Here is a 12,888-nt window from a genome sequence, read left to right as displayed (position 1 = left end):
ACCCACCACTGCAACAGTCCATTGGCATATATTTAGGCCTAGCACACAGGCAGAGCAGAGAGGTCCCGTAACAGACAATCTGGCTTCATGACAGCAGAGAATCAGTCTGCATGTCATAGCAGAGAATGAGGCTTCACGTCACCCACCACTGCAACAGTCCATTGGCATATATTTAGGCCTAGCACACAGGCAGAGCAGAGAGGTCCCGTAACAGACGATCTGGCTTCATGTCAGCAGAGAATCAGTCTGCATGTCATAGCAGAGAATGAGGCTTCACGTCAGCCACCACTGCAACAGTCCATTGGCATATATTTAGGCCTAGCACACAGGCAGAGGAGAGAGGTCCCGTAACAGACAATCTGGCTTCATGTCAGCAGAGAATCAGTCTGCATGTCATAGCAGAGAATGAGGCTTCACGTCACCCACCACTGCAACAGTCCATTGGCATATATTTAGGCCTAGCACACAGGCAGAGCAGAGAGGTCCCGTAACAGACAATCTGGCTTCATGACAGCAGAGAATCAGTCTGCATGTCATAGCAGAGAATGAGGCTTCACGTCACCCACCACTGCAACAGTCCATTGGCATATATTTAGGCCTAGCACACAGGCAGAGCAGAGAGGTCCCGTAACAGACGATCTGGCTTCATGTCAGCAGAGAATCAGTCTGCATGTCATAGCAGAGAATGAGGCTTCACGTCACCCACCACTGCAACAGTCCATTGGCATATATTTAGGCCTAGCACACAGGCAGAGCAGAGAGGTCCCGTAACAGACAATCTGGCTTCATGTCAGCAGAGAATCAGTCTGCATGTCATAGCAGAGAATCAGGCTTCACGTCAGCCACCACTGCAACAGTCCATTGTCATAAATTTAGGCCCAGCACCCAGGCAGAGGAGAGAGGTCCCGTAACAGACAATCTGGCTTCATGTCAGCAGAGAATTAGTCTGCATGTCATAGCAGAGAATCAGGCTTCATGTCAGCCACCACTGCAATAGTCCATTGGCATATATTTAGGCCTAGCACACAGGCAGAGGAGAGGTTCATTCAACTTTGGGTAGCCTCGCAATATAATGGTAAAATGAAAATAAAAATAGGATTGAATGAGGAAGTGCCCTGGAGTCCAATAATATATGGTTATGGGGAGGTAGTTAATGTCTAATCTGGACAAGGGACGGACAGGTCCTGTGGGATCCATGCCTGGTTCATTTTTATGAACGTCAGCTTGTCCACATTGGCTGTAGACAGGCGGCTGCGTTTGTCTGTAATGACGCCCCCTGCCGTGCTGAATACACGTTCAGACAAAACGCTGGCTGCCGGGCAGGCCAGCACCTCCAAGGCATAAAAGGCTAGCTCTGGCCACGTGGACAATTTAGAGACCCAGAAGTTGAATGGGGCCGAACCATCAGTCAGTACGTGGAGGGGTGTGCACACGTACTGTTCCACCATGTTAGTGAAATGTTGCCTCCTGCTAACACGTTGCGTATCAGGTGGTGGTGCAGTTAGCTGTGGCGTGTTGACAAAAGTTTTCCACATCTCTGCCATGCTAACCCTGCCCTCAGAGGAGCTGGCCGTGACACAGCTGCCTTGGCGACCTCTTGCTCCTCCTCTGCCTTGGCCTTGGGCTTCCACTTGTTCCCCTGTGACATTTGGGAATGCTCTCAGTAGCGCGTCTACCAACGTGCGCTTGTACTCGCGCATCTTCCTATCACGCTCCAGTGCAGGAAGTAAGGTGGGCACATTGTCTTTGTAGCGTGGATCCAGCAGGGTGGCAACCCAGTAGTCCGCACAGGTTAAAATGTGGGCAACTCTGCTGTCGTTGCGCAGGCACTGCAGCATGTAGTCGCTCATGTGTGCCAGGCTGCCCAGGGGTAAGGACAAGCTGTCCTCTGTGGGAGGCGTATCGTCATCGTCCTGCCTTTCCCCCCAGCCACGCACCAGTGATGGACCCGAGCTGCGTTGGGTGCCACCCCGCTGTGACCATGCTTCATCCTCATCCTCCTCCACCTCCTCCTCATCCTCGTCCTCCTCGTCCTCCAGTAGTGGGCCCTGGCTGGCCACATTTGTACCTGGCCTCTGCTGTTGCCAAAAACCTCCCTCTGAGTCACTTCGAAGAGACTGGCCTGAAAGTGCTAAAAATGACCCCTCTTCCTCCTCCTCCTCCTCCTCCTGGGCCACCTCCTCTTCCATCATCGCCCTAAGTGTTTTCTCAAGGAGACATAGAAGTGGTATTGTAACGCTGATAACGGTGTCATCGCCACTGGCCATGTTGGTGGAGTACTCGAAACAGCGCAACAGGGCACACAGGTCTCGCATGGAGGCCCAGTCATTGGTGGTGAAGTGGTGCTGTTCTGTAGTGCGACTGACCCGTGCGTGCTGCAGCTGAAACTCCACTATGGCCTGCTGCTGCTCGCACAGTCTGTCCAGCATGTGCAAGGTGGAGTTCCACCTGGTGGGCACGTCGCATATGAGGCGGTGAGCGGGAAGGCCGAAGTTACGCTGTAGCGCAGACAGGCGAGCAGCAGCAGGATGTGAACGCCGAAAAGCGCGAACAGACGGCCCGCACTTTATGCAGCAGCTCTGACATGTCGGGGTAGTTGTGAATGAACTTCTGCACCACCAAATTCAGCACATGCGCCAAGCAAGGGATGTGCGTCAAATTGGCTAGTCCCAGAGCTGCAACGAGATTTCGCCCATTATCACACACCACCAGGCCGGGCTTGAGGCTCACCGGCAGCAACCACTCGTCGGTCTGTTGTTCAATACCCCGCCACAACTCCTGTGCGGTGTGGGGCCTGTCCCCCAAACATATGAGTTTCAGAATGGCCTGCTGACGTTTACCCCGGGCTGTGCTGAAGTTGGTGGTGAAGGTGTGTGGCTGACTGGATGAGCAGGTGGAAGAAGAGGAGGAGGAAGCCGAGAAGGAGGAGGTGGCAACAGGAGGCAAAGAATGTTGCCCTGCGATCCTTGGCGGCGGAAGGACGTGCGCCAAACAGCTCTCCGCCTGGGGCCCAGCTGCCACTACATTTACCCAGTGTGCAGTTAGGGAGATATAGCGTCCCTGGCCGTGCTTACTGGTCCACGTATCTGTGGTTAGGTGGACCTTGCTACAGATGGCGTTGCGCAGTGCACACTTGATTTTATCGGATATTTGGTTGTGCAGGGAAGGCACGGCTCTCTTGGAGAAGTAGTGCCGGCTGGGAACAACATACTGTGGGACAGCAAGCGACATGAGCTGTTTGAAGCTGTCTGTGTCCATCAGCCTAAATGACAGCATTTCATAGGCCAGTAGTTTAGAAATGCTGGCATTCAGGGCCAGGGATCGAGGGTGGCTAGGTGGGAATTTACGCTTTCTATCAAATGTTTGTGAGATGGAGAGCTGAACGCTGGCGTGTGACATGGTTGAGACGCTTGGTGACGGAGGTGGTGGTGGTGGTGTTGGTGGTACATCCCCTGTTTGCTGGGCGGCAGGTGCCAACGTTCCTCCAGAGGCGGAGGAAGAGGCCGAGGCGGCAGCAGCAGAATAGGCCGAGGCGGCAGCAGCAGAAGAGGTAGCAGGGGGAGCCTGAGTGACTTCCTTGGTTTTAAGGTGTTTACTCCACTGCAGTTCATGCTTTGCATGCAGGTGCCTGGTCATGCAGGTTGTGCTCAGGTTCAGAACGTTAATGCCTCGCTTCAGGCTCTGATGGCACAGCGTGCAAACCACTCGGGTCTTGTCATCAGCACATTGTTTGAAGAAGTGCCATGCCAGGGAACTCCTTGAAGCTGCCTTTGGGGTGCTCGGTCCCAGATGGCGGCGGTCAGTAGCAGGCGGAGTCCCTTGGCGGCGGGTGTTCTGCTTTTGCCCACTGCTCCCTCTTTTGCTACGCTGTTGGCTCGGTCTCACCACTGCCTCTTCCTCCGAACTGTGAAAGTCAGTGGCACGACCTTCATTCCATGTGGGGTCTAGGACCTCATCGTCCCCTGCATCGTCTTCCACCCAGTCTTGATCCCTGACCTCCTGTTCAGTCTGCACACTGCAGAAAGACGCAGCAGTTGGCACCTGTGTTTCGTCATCATCAGAGACATGCTGAGGTGGTATTCCCATGTCCTCATCATCAGGAAACATAAGTGGTTGTGCGTCAGTGCATTCTATGTCTTTCACCGCTGGGGAAGGGCTAGGTGGATGCCCTTGGGAAACCCTGCCAGCGGAGTCTTCAAACAGCATAAGAGACTGCTGCATAACTTGAGGCTGAGACAGTTTCCCTGGTATGCATGGGGGTGATGTGACAGACTGATGGGGTTGGTTTTCAGGCGCCATCTGTGCGCTTTCTGCAGAAGACTGGGTGGGAGATAATGTGAACGTGCTGGATCCACTGTCGGCCACCCAATTGACTAATGCCTGTACCTGCTCAGGCCTTACCATCCTTAGAACGGCATTGGGCCCCACCATATATCGCTGTAAATTCTGGCGGCTACTGGGACCTGAGGTAGTTGGTACACTAGGACGTGTGGATGTGGCAGAACGGCCACGTCCTCTCCCAGCACCAGAGGGTCCACTAACACCACCACGACCATGTCCACGTCCGCGTCCCTTACTAGATGTTTTTCTCATTGTTATGGTTCACCACAACAACAAATATATTATTTGACCCAATGTATTGTATTCAAATTCAGCGGGATATAAATTTGAGGCCTAGTATTTAGGCGCTGGGTGACCGGTATGGATTTAGTGACAGAATTAGACTTGGAAATGCACAGAAGCGTGTGTGTGTGAAGTTATTCTGAATGACCCAATGTGCACCTTGAATATTATATACCCTTTTAGGGATAGATTTCAAATAGTTCTGATATAGCAGAAACCACTAAATTATGAAATTGCTAAATTGGGAATTGTATTTCAACCCAGAACAAAAAATGTGCTTTGACGGACACTAAATAACTTTCCCAGCCACAACAGGACAGCGTTAACGAGAGATTTAGCAGGATATAAATTTGAGGCCTAGTATTTAGGCGCTGGGTGACAGGTATGGGTTTAGTGACAGAATTAGACTTAGAAATACACAGTAGCGGGTGTGTGTGAAGTTATTCTGAATGACCCAATGTGCACCTTGAATATTATATACCCTTTTAGGGATAGATTTCAAATAGCTCTGATATAGCAGAAACCACTAAATTATGAAATTGCTAAATTGGGAATTGTATTTCAACCCAGAACAAAAAATGTGCTTTGACGGACACTAAATAACTTTCCCAGCCACAACAGGACAGCGTTAACGAGAGATTTAGCAGGATATAAATTTGAGGCCTAGTATTTAGGCGCTGGGTGACCGGTATGGATTTAGTGACAGAATTAGACTTGGAAATGCACAGAAGCGTGTGTGTGTGAAGTTATTCTGAATGACCCAATGTGCACCTTGAATATTATATACCCTTTTAGGGATAATTTTCAAATAGCTCTGATATAGCAGAAACCACTAAATTATGAAATTGCTAAATTGGGAATTGTATTTCAACCCAGAACAAAAAATGTGCTTTGACGGACACTAAATAACTTTCCCAGCCACAACAGGACAGCGTTAACGAGAGATTTAGCAGGATATAAATTTGAGGCCTAGTATTTAGGCGCTGGGTGACAGGTATGGGTTTAGTGACAGAATTAGACTTAGAAATACACAGTAGCGGGTGTGTGTGAAGTTATTCTGAATGACCCAATGTGCACCTTGAATATTATATACCCTTTTAGGGATAGATTTCAAATAGCTCTGATATAGCAGAAACCACTAAATTATGAAATTGCTAAATTGGGAATTGTATTTCAACCCAGAACAAAAAATGTGCTTTGACGGACACTAAATAACTTTCCCAGCCACAACAGGACAGCGTTAACGAGAGATTTAGCAGGATATAAATTTGAGGCCTAGTATTTAGGCGCTGGGTGACAGGTATGGGTTTAGTGACAGAATTAGACTTGGAAATACACAGTAGCGGGTGTGTGTGAAGTTATTCTGAATGACCCAATGTGCACCTTGAATATTATATACCCTTTTAGGGATAGATTTCAAATAGCTCTGATATAGCAGAAACCACTAAATTATGAAATTGCTAAATTGGGAATTGTATTTCAACCCAGAACAAAAAATGTGCTTTGACGGACACTAAATAACTTTCCCAGCCACAACAGGACAGCGTTAACGAGAGATTTAGCAGGATATAAATTTGAGGCCTAGTATTTAGGCGCTGGGTGACAGGTATGGGTTTAGTGACAGAATTAGACTTGGAAATACACAGTAGCGGGTGTGTGTGAAGTTATTCTGAATGACCCAATGTGCACCTTGAATATTATATACCCTTTTAGGGATAGATTTCAAATAGCTCTGATATAGCAGAAACCACTAAATTATGAAATTGCTAAATTGGGAATTGTATTTCAACCCAGAACAAAAAATGTGCTTTGACGGACACTAAATAACTTTCCCAGCCACAACAGGACAGCGTTAACGAGAGATTTAGCAGGATATAAATTTGAGGCCTAGTATTTAGGCGCTGGGTGACCGGTATGGATTTAGTGACAGAATTAGACTTGGAAATGCACAGTAAGCGTGTGTGTGTGAAGTTATTCTGAATGACCCAATGTGCACCTTGAATATTATATACCCTTTTAGGGATAATTTTCAAATAGCTCTGATATAGCAGAAACCACTAAATTATGAAATTGCTAAATTGGGAATTGTATTTCAACCCAGAACAAAAAATGTGCTTTGACGGACACTAAATAACTTTCCCAGCCACAACAGGACAGCGTTAACGAGAGATTTAGCAGGATATAAATTTGAGGCCTAGTATTTAGGCGCTGGGTGACAGGTATGGGTTTAGTGACAGAATTAGACTTAGAAATACACAGTAGCGGGTGTGTGTGAAGTTATTCTGAATGACCCAATGTGCACCTTGAATATTATATACCCTTTTAGGGATAGATTTCAAATAGCTCTGATATAGCAGAAACCACTAAATTATGAAATTGCTAAATTGGGAATTGTATTTCAACCCAGAACAAAAAATGTGCTTTGACGGACACTAAATAACTTTCCCAGCCACAACAGGACAGCGTTAACGAGAGATTTAGCAGGATATAAATTTGAGGCCTAGTATTTAGGCGCTGGGTGACAGGTATGGGTTTAGTGACAGAATTAGACTTGGAAATACACAGTAGCGGGTGTGTGTGAAGTTATTCTGAATGACCCAATGTGCACCTTGAATATTATATACCCTTTTAGGGATAGATTTCAAATAGCTCTGATATAGCAGAAACCACTAAATTATGAAATTGCTAAATTGGGAATTGTATTTCAACCCAGAACAAAAAATGTGCTTTGACGGACACTAAATAACTTTCCCAGCCACAACAGGACAGCGTTAACGAGAGATTTAGCAGGATATAAATTTGAGGCCTAGTATTTAGGCGCTGGGTGACAGGTATGGGTTTAGTGACAGAATTAGACTTGGAAATACACAGTAGCGGGTGTGTGTGAAGTTATTCTGAATGACCCAATGTGCACCTTGAATATTATATACCCTTTTAGGGATAGATTTCAAATAGCTCTGATATAGCAGAAACCACTAAATTATGAAATTGCTAAATTGGGAATTGTATTTCAACCCAGAACAAAAAATGTGCTTTGACGGACACTAAATAACTTTCCCAGCCACAACAGGACAGCGTTAACGAGAGATTTAGCAGGATATAAATTTGAGGCCTAGTATTTAGGCGCTGGGTGACAGGTATGGGTTTAGTGACAGAATTAGACTTAGAAATACACAGTAGCGGGTGTGTGTGAAGTTATTCTGAATGACCCAATGTGCACCTTGAATATTATATACCCTTTTAGGGATAGATTTCAAATAGCTCTGATATAGCAGAAACCACTAAATTATGAAATTGCTAAATTGGGAATTGTATTTCAACCCAGAACAAGAAATGTGCTTGAACGGACACTAAATAACTCGCCCAGCTACAGCACTAAGGACAGATTTAGCTGGATATAAATTTGAGGCCTAGTATTTAGGCGCTGGGTGACAGGTATGGGTTTAGTGACAGAATTAGACTTGGAAATGCACAGTAGCGGGTGTGTGAAGTTATTCTGAATGTCCCTATGTGCACCTTCAATATGATCTACCCTTTTAGGGATAGATTTCAAATAGCTCTGATATAGCAGAAACCACTAAATTATGAAATTGCTAAATTGGGAATTGTATTTCAACCCAGAACAAGAAATGTGCTTGAACGGACACTAAATAACTCTCCCAGCTACAGCACTAAGGACAGATTTAGCTGGATATAAATTTGAGGCCTAGTATTTAGGCGCTGGGTGACAGGTATGGGTTTAGTGACAGAATTAGACTTGGAAATACACAGTAGCGGGTGTGTGTGAAGTTATTCTGAATGACCCAATGTGCACCTTGAATATTATATACCCTTTTAGGGATAGATTTCAAATAGCTCTGATATAGCAGAAACCACTAAATTATGAAATTGCTAAATTGGGAATTGTATTTCAACCCAGAACAAGAAATGTGCTTGAACGGACACTAAATAACTCGCCCAGCTACAGCACTAAGGACAGATTTAGCTGGATATAAATTTGAGGCCTAGTATTTAGGCGCTGGGTGACAGGTATGGGTTTAGTGACAGAATTAGACTTGGAAATGCACAGTAGCGGGTGTGTGAAGTTATTCTGAATGTCCCTATGTGCACCTTCAATATGATCTACCCTTTTAGGGATAGATTTCAAATAGCTCTGATATAGCAGAAACCACTAAATTATGAAATTGCTAAATTGGGAATTGTATTTCAACCCAGAACAAGAAATGTGCTTGAACGGACACTAAATAACTCGCCCAGCTACAGCACTAACGACAGATTTAGCTGGATATGAATTTGAGGCCTAGTATTTAGGCGCTGGGTGACAGGTATGGGTTTAGTGACAGAATTAGACTTGGAAATACACAGTAGCGGGTGTGTGTGAAGTTATTCTGAATGACCCAATGTGCACCTTGAATATTATATACCCTTTTAGGGATAGATTTCAAATAGCTCTGATATAGCAGAAACCACTAAATTATGAAATTGCTAAATTGGGAATTGTATTTCAACCCAGAACAAGAAATGTGCTTGAACGGACACTAAATAACTCGCCCAGCTACAGCACTAAGGACAGATTTAGCTGGATATAAATTTGAGGCCTAGTATTTAGGCACTGGGTGACAGGTATGGGTTTAGTGACAGAATTAGACTTGGAAATGCACAGTAGCGGGTGTGTGAAGTTATTCTGAATGTCCCTATGTGCACCTTCAATATGATCTACCCTTTTAGGGATAGATTTCAAATAGCTCTGATATAGCAGAAACCACTAAATTATGAAATTGCTAAATTGGGAATTGTATTTCAACCCAGAACAAGAAATGTGCTTGAACGGACACTAAATAACTCGCCCAGCTACAGCACTAACGACAGATTTAGCTGGATATGAATTTGAGGCCTAGTATTTAGGCGCTGGGTGACAGGTATGGGTTTAGTGACAGAATTAGACTTGGAAATACACAGTAGCGGGTGTGTGTGAAGTTATTCTGAATGACCCAATGTGCACCTTGAATATTATATACCCTTTTAGGGATAGATTTCAAATAGCTCTGATATAGCAGAAACCACTAAATTATGAAATTGCTAAATTGGGAATTGTATTTCAACCCAGAACAAGAAATGTGCTTGAACGGACACTAAATAACTCGCCCAGCTACAGCACTAAGGACAGATTTAGCTGGATATAAATTTGAGGCCTAGTATTTAGGCGCTGGGTGACAGGTATGGGTTTAGTGACAGAATTAGACTTGGAAATGCACAGTAGCGGGTGTGTGAAGTTATTCTGAATGTCCCTATGTGCACCTTCAATATGATCTACCCTTTTAGGGATAGATTTCAAATAGCTCTGATATAGCAGAAACCACTAAATTATGAAATTGCTAAATTGGGAATTGTATTTCAACCCAGAACAAGAAATGTGCTTGAACGGACACTAAATAACTCGCCCAGCTACAGCACTAAGGACAGATTTAGCTGGATATAAATTTGAGGCCTAGTATTTAGGCGCTGGGTGACAGGTATGGGTTCAGTGACAGAATTAGACTTGGAAATGCACAGTAGCGGGTGTGTGAAGTTATTCTGAATGTCCCTATGTGCACCTTCAATATGATCTACCCTTTTAGGGATAGATTTCAAATAGCTCTGATATAGCAGAAACCACTAAATTATGAAATTGCTAAATTGGGAATTGTATTTCAACCCAGAACAAGAAATGTGCTTGAACGGACACTAAATAACTCGCTCAGCTACAGCACTAACGACAGATTTAGCTGGATATGAATTTGAGGCCTAGTATTTAGGCGCTGGGTGACAGGTATGGGTTTAGTGACAGAATTAGACTTGGAAATGCACAGTAGCGGGTGTGTGAAGTTATTCTGAATGACCCTATGTGCACCTTGAATATTATATACCCTTTTAGGGATAGATTTCAAATAGCTCTGATACAGCAGAAACCACTAAATTTTTAAATTGCTAAATTGGGAATTGTATTTCAACCCAGAACAAAAAATGTGCTTTGACGAACACTAAATAACTTTCCCAGCCACAACAGGACAGCGGTAACGAGAGATTTAGCGGGATATAAATTTGAGGCCTAGTATTTAGGCGCTGGGTGACCGGTATGGATTTAGTGACAGAATTAGACTGGGATATGGCCAAAAAATAACCACACTATTGCTGGTTAAATGCACTTGGTGATGGGCGCAGCTTGCCCCTGATGTAGTATATGGCCAAAAAATGAACAGACTATTGCTGGTTAAATGCACTTGGTGTCACAGCTTGACCAACCACACTACTGAGGGTTAAATGCACTTGGTGACGGGCGCAGCTTGCCCCTGATGTAGTATATGGCCAAAAAATGAACAGACTATTGCTGGTTAAATGCACTTGGTGACGGGCGCAGCTTGCCCCTGATTTAGTATATGGCCAAAAAATGAACAGACTATTGCTGGTTAAATGCACTTGGTGTGATAGCTTGACCAACCACACTACTGAGGGTTAAATGCACTTGGTGACGGGCGCAGCTTGCCCCTGATGTAGTATATGGCCAAAAAATAAACAGACTATTGCTGGTTAAATGCACTTGGTGTGACAGCTTCACCCTGATGTAGGCTTTAGCCAAAAAACAAACGCACCATTGAGGGTTAAATGCACTTGGTGACAGGCGCAGCTTGCCCCTGATGTAGTATATGGCCAAAAAATAAACAGACTATTGCTGGTTAAATGCACTTGGTGTGACAGCTTCACCCTGATGTAGGCTTTAGCCAAAAAACAACCACACCATTGAGGGTTAAATGCACTTGGTCGCAGCTTGTGCTGGCGCACCACAAGACACAAAATGGCCACCGATCACCCCAGAAAAATGTGACTGACAAACGGTCTGGGCAGCCTAAAAACAGTGAGCAATTGAGGATCAGCAGCTCAATGATCCACAGCTGCAGATCGATCAGTTAATCAAGTCCTTTGGAGGAGTTAATCTGCCTAATCTCGCCCTACTGTCGCAGCCGCAACCTCTCCCTACGCTAATCAGAGCAGAGTGACGGGCGGCGCTATGTGACTCCAGCTTAAATAGAGGCTGGGTCACATGGTGCTCTGGCCAATCACAGCCATGCCAATAGTAGGCATGGCTGTGATGGCCTCTTGGGGCAAGTAGTATGACGCTTGTTGATTGGCTGCTTTGCAGCCTTTCAAAAAGCGCCAAGAAAGCGTCACAAAAGCGCGAAGAAAGCGACGAACACCGAACCCGAACCCGGACTTTTACGAAAATGTCCGGGTTCGGGTCCGTGTCACGGACACCCCAAAATTCGGTACGAACCCGAACTATACAGTTCGAGTTCGCTCATCCCTAGTTAAGACCTTATATTTGAAGGCCAAATAAGGTTATGAATCAGAGTTACTTTCTTAGTGGTCTAATTAATGTTCACTGATGCTTACGCTATGCTAAACAGCGACATGATACTATGAGTTCTGTCACCATACTGAAACTTATCAACTTTTACATATTCACTAATTATTAACAAACCTTTATATGATTATCAAAAAAAATTTACTTTAAAGCTGTGAAAACACTGTTCCACCTTTCTGAAGAGGTCACTATAATAAATATAATAAATAGAGAAGTCCAGATTTCCAATTATTAGGACAATTTTCTCCTTCCATTTCCTAGCACTCATCTTTATACATATCTGTAATGCATAAAACATGTAATTAAAAAACTGTTTGCCATTATGTATTTCTTAAAATTGCCAGAAAAGCTTTCCATTTCATGGGTTTATAACTCCACAATATTAGTAGTCATACGACGGCAGTTGTGCAAGTTTTTTTTTTTTTTTACTTTTCAGTTGATCAAGATAAGATTGTGGATTTAGCAAGGATGGAAGAGCAGACACAGAACTGAGTCTAAAGTTTCAAAGGTATAGTGGGAAATCAGGAAACTACGGCAAATAATCAATAGTGATGATGGCTTTGGCCAAGATTTGCCAACTTGATTGTCTGTAACCATGACACACATCCATGAGCAGGCTAAACTTTCCCTCATTGTTATAAAAGTGATAGCTGATATTTTTCTATATTCTGAATAGCCCCTGATCAAGTTATAATGGATCCTGGTTGAAAATAACTGACCTTATACCATAGTGAGAAATGAAAGAGTTTCTTAACATGACAATCCCATCTGGATAACCCTGTCTTAGATTGAAGCCACCCTGGGGATCAACTTTCCCTGTTAACATGAAATCCTAGGTGGTCATCCATTTTCTCTGCAAAAGCTAC

General features: G+C 44.6%; 1 protein-coding gene across 1 annotated transcript in view; it reads right to left on the bottom strand.

Annotated features, from left to right (window-relative positions):
• Positions 1-12,888, bottom strand: part of PRKCG (protein kinase C gamma) — a 635,634-nt gene that overhangs the window by 581,740 nt on the left and 41,006 nt on the right. The window lies entirely within an intron of this gene.

The sequence above is a fragment of the Bufo gargarizans genome, chromosome 2, assembly GCF_014858855.1.
Source record: "Bufo gargarizans isolate SCDJY-AF-19 chromosome 2, ASM1485885v1, whole genome shotgun sequence".
Classification (NCBI taxonomy): Eukaryota; Metazoa; Chordata; class Amphibia; order Anura; family Bufonidae; genus Bufo; species Bufo gargarizans.
Note: the sequence above shows the minus strand (reverse complement) of the source record. Positions and strands in the feature narration are given on the sequence as shown.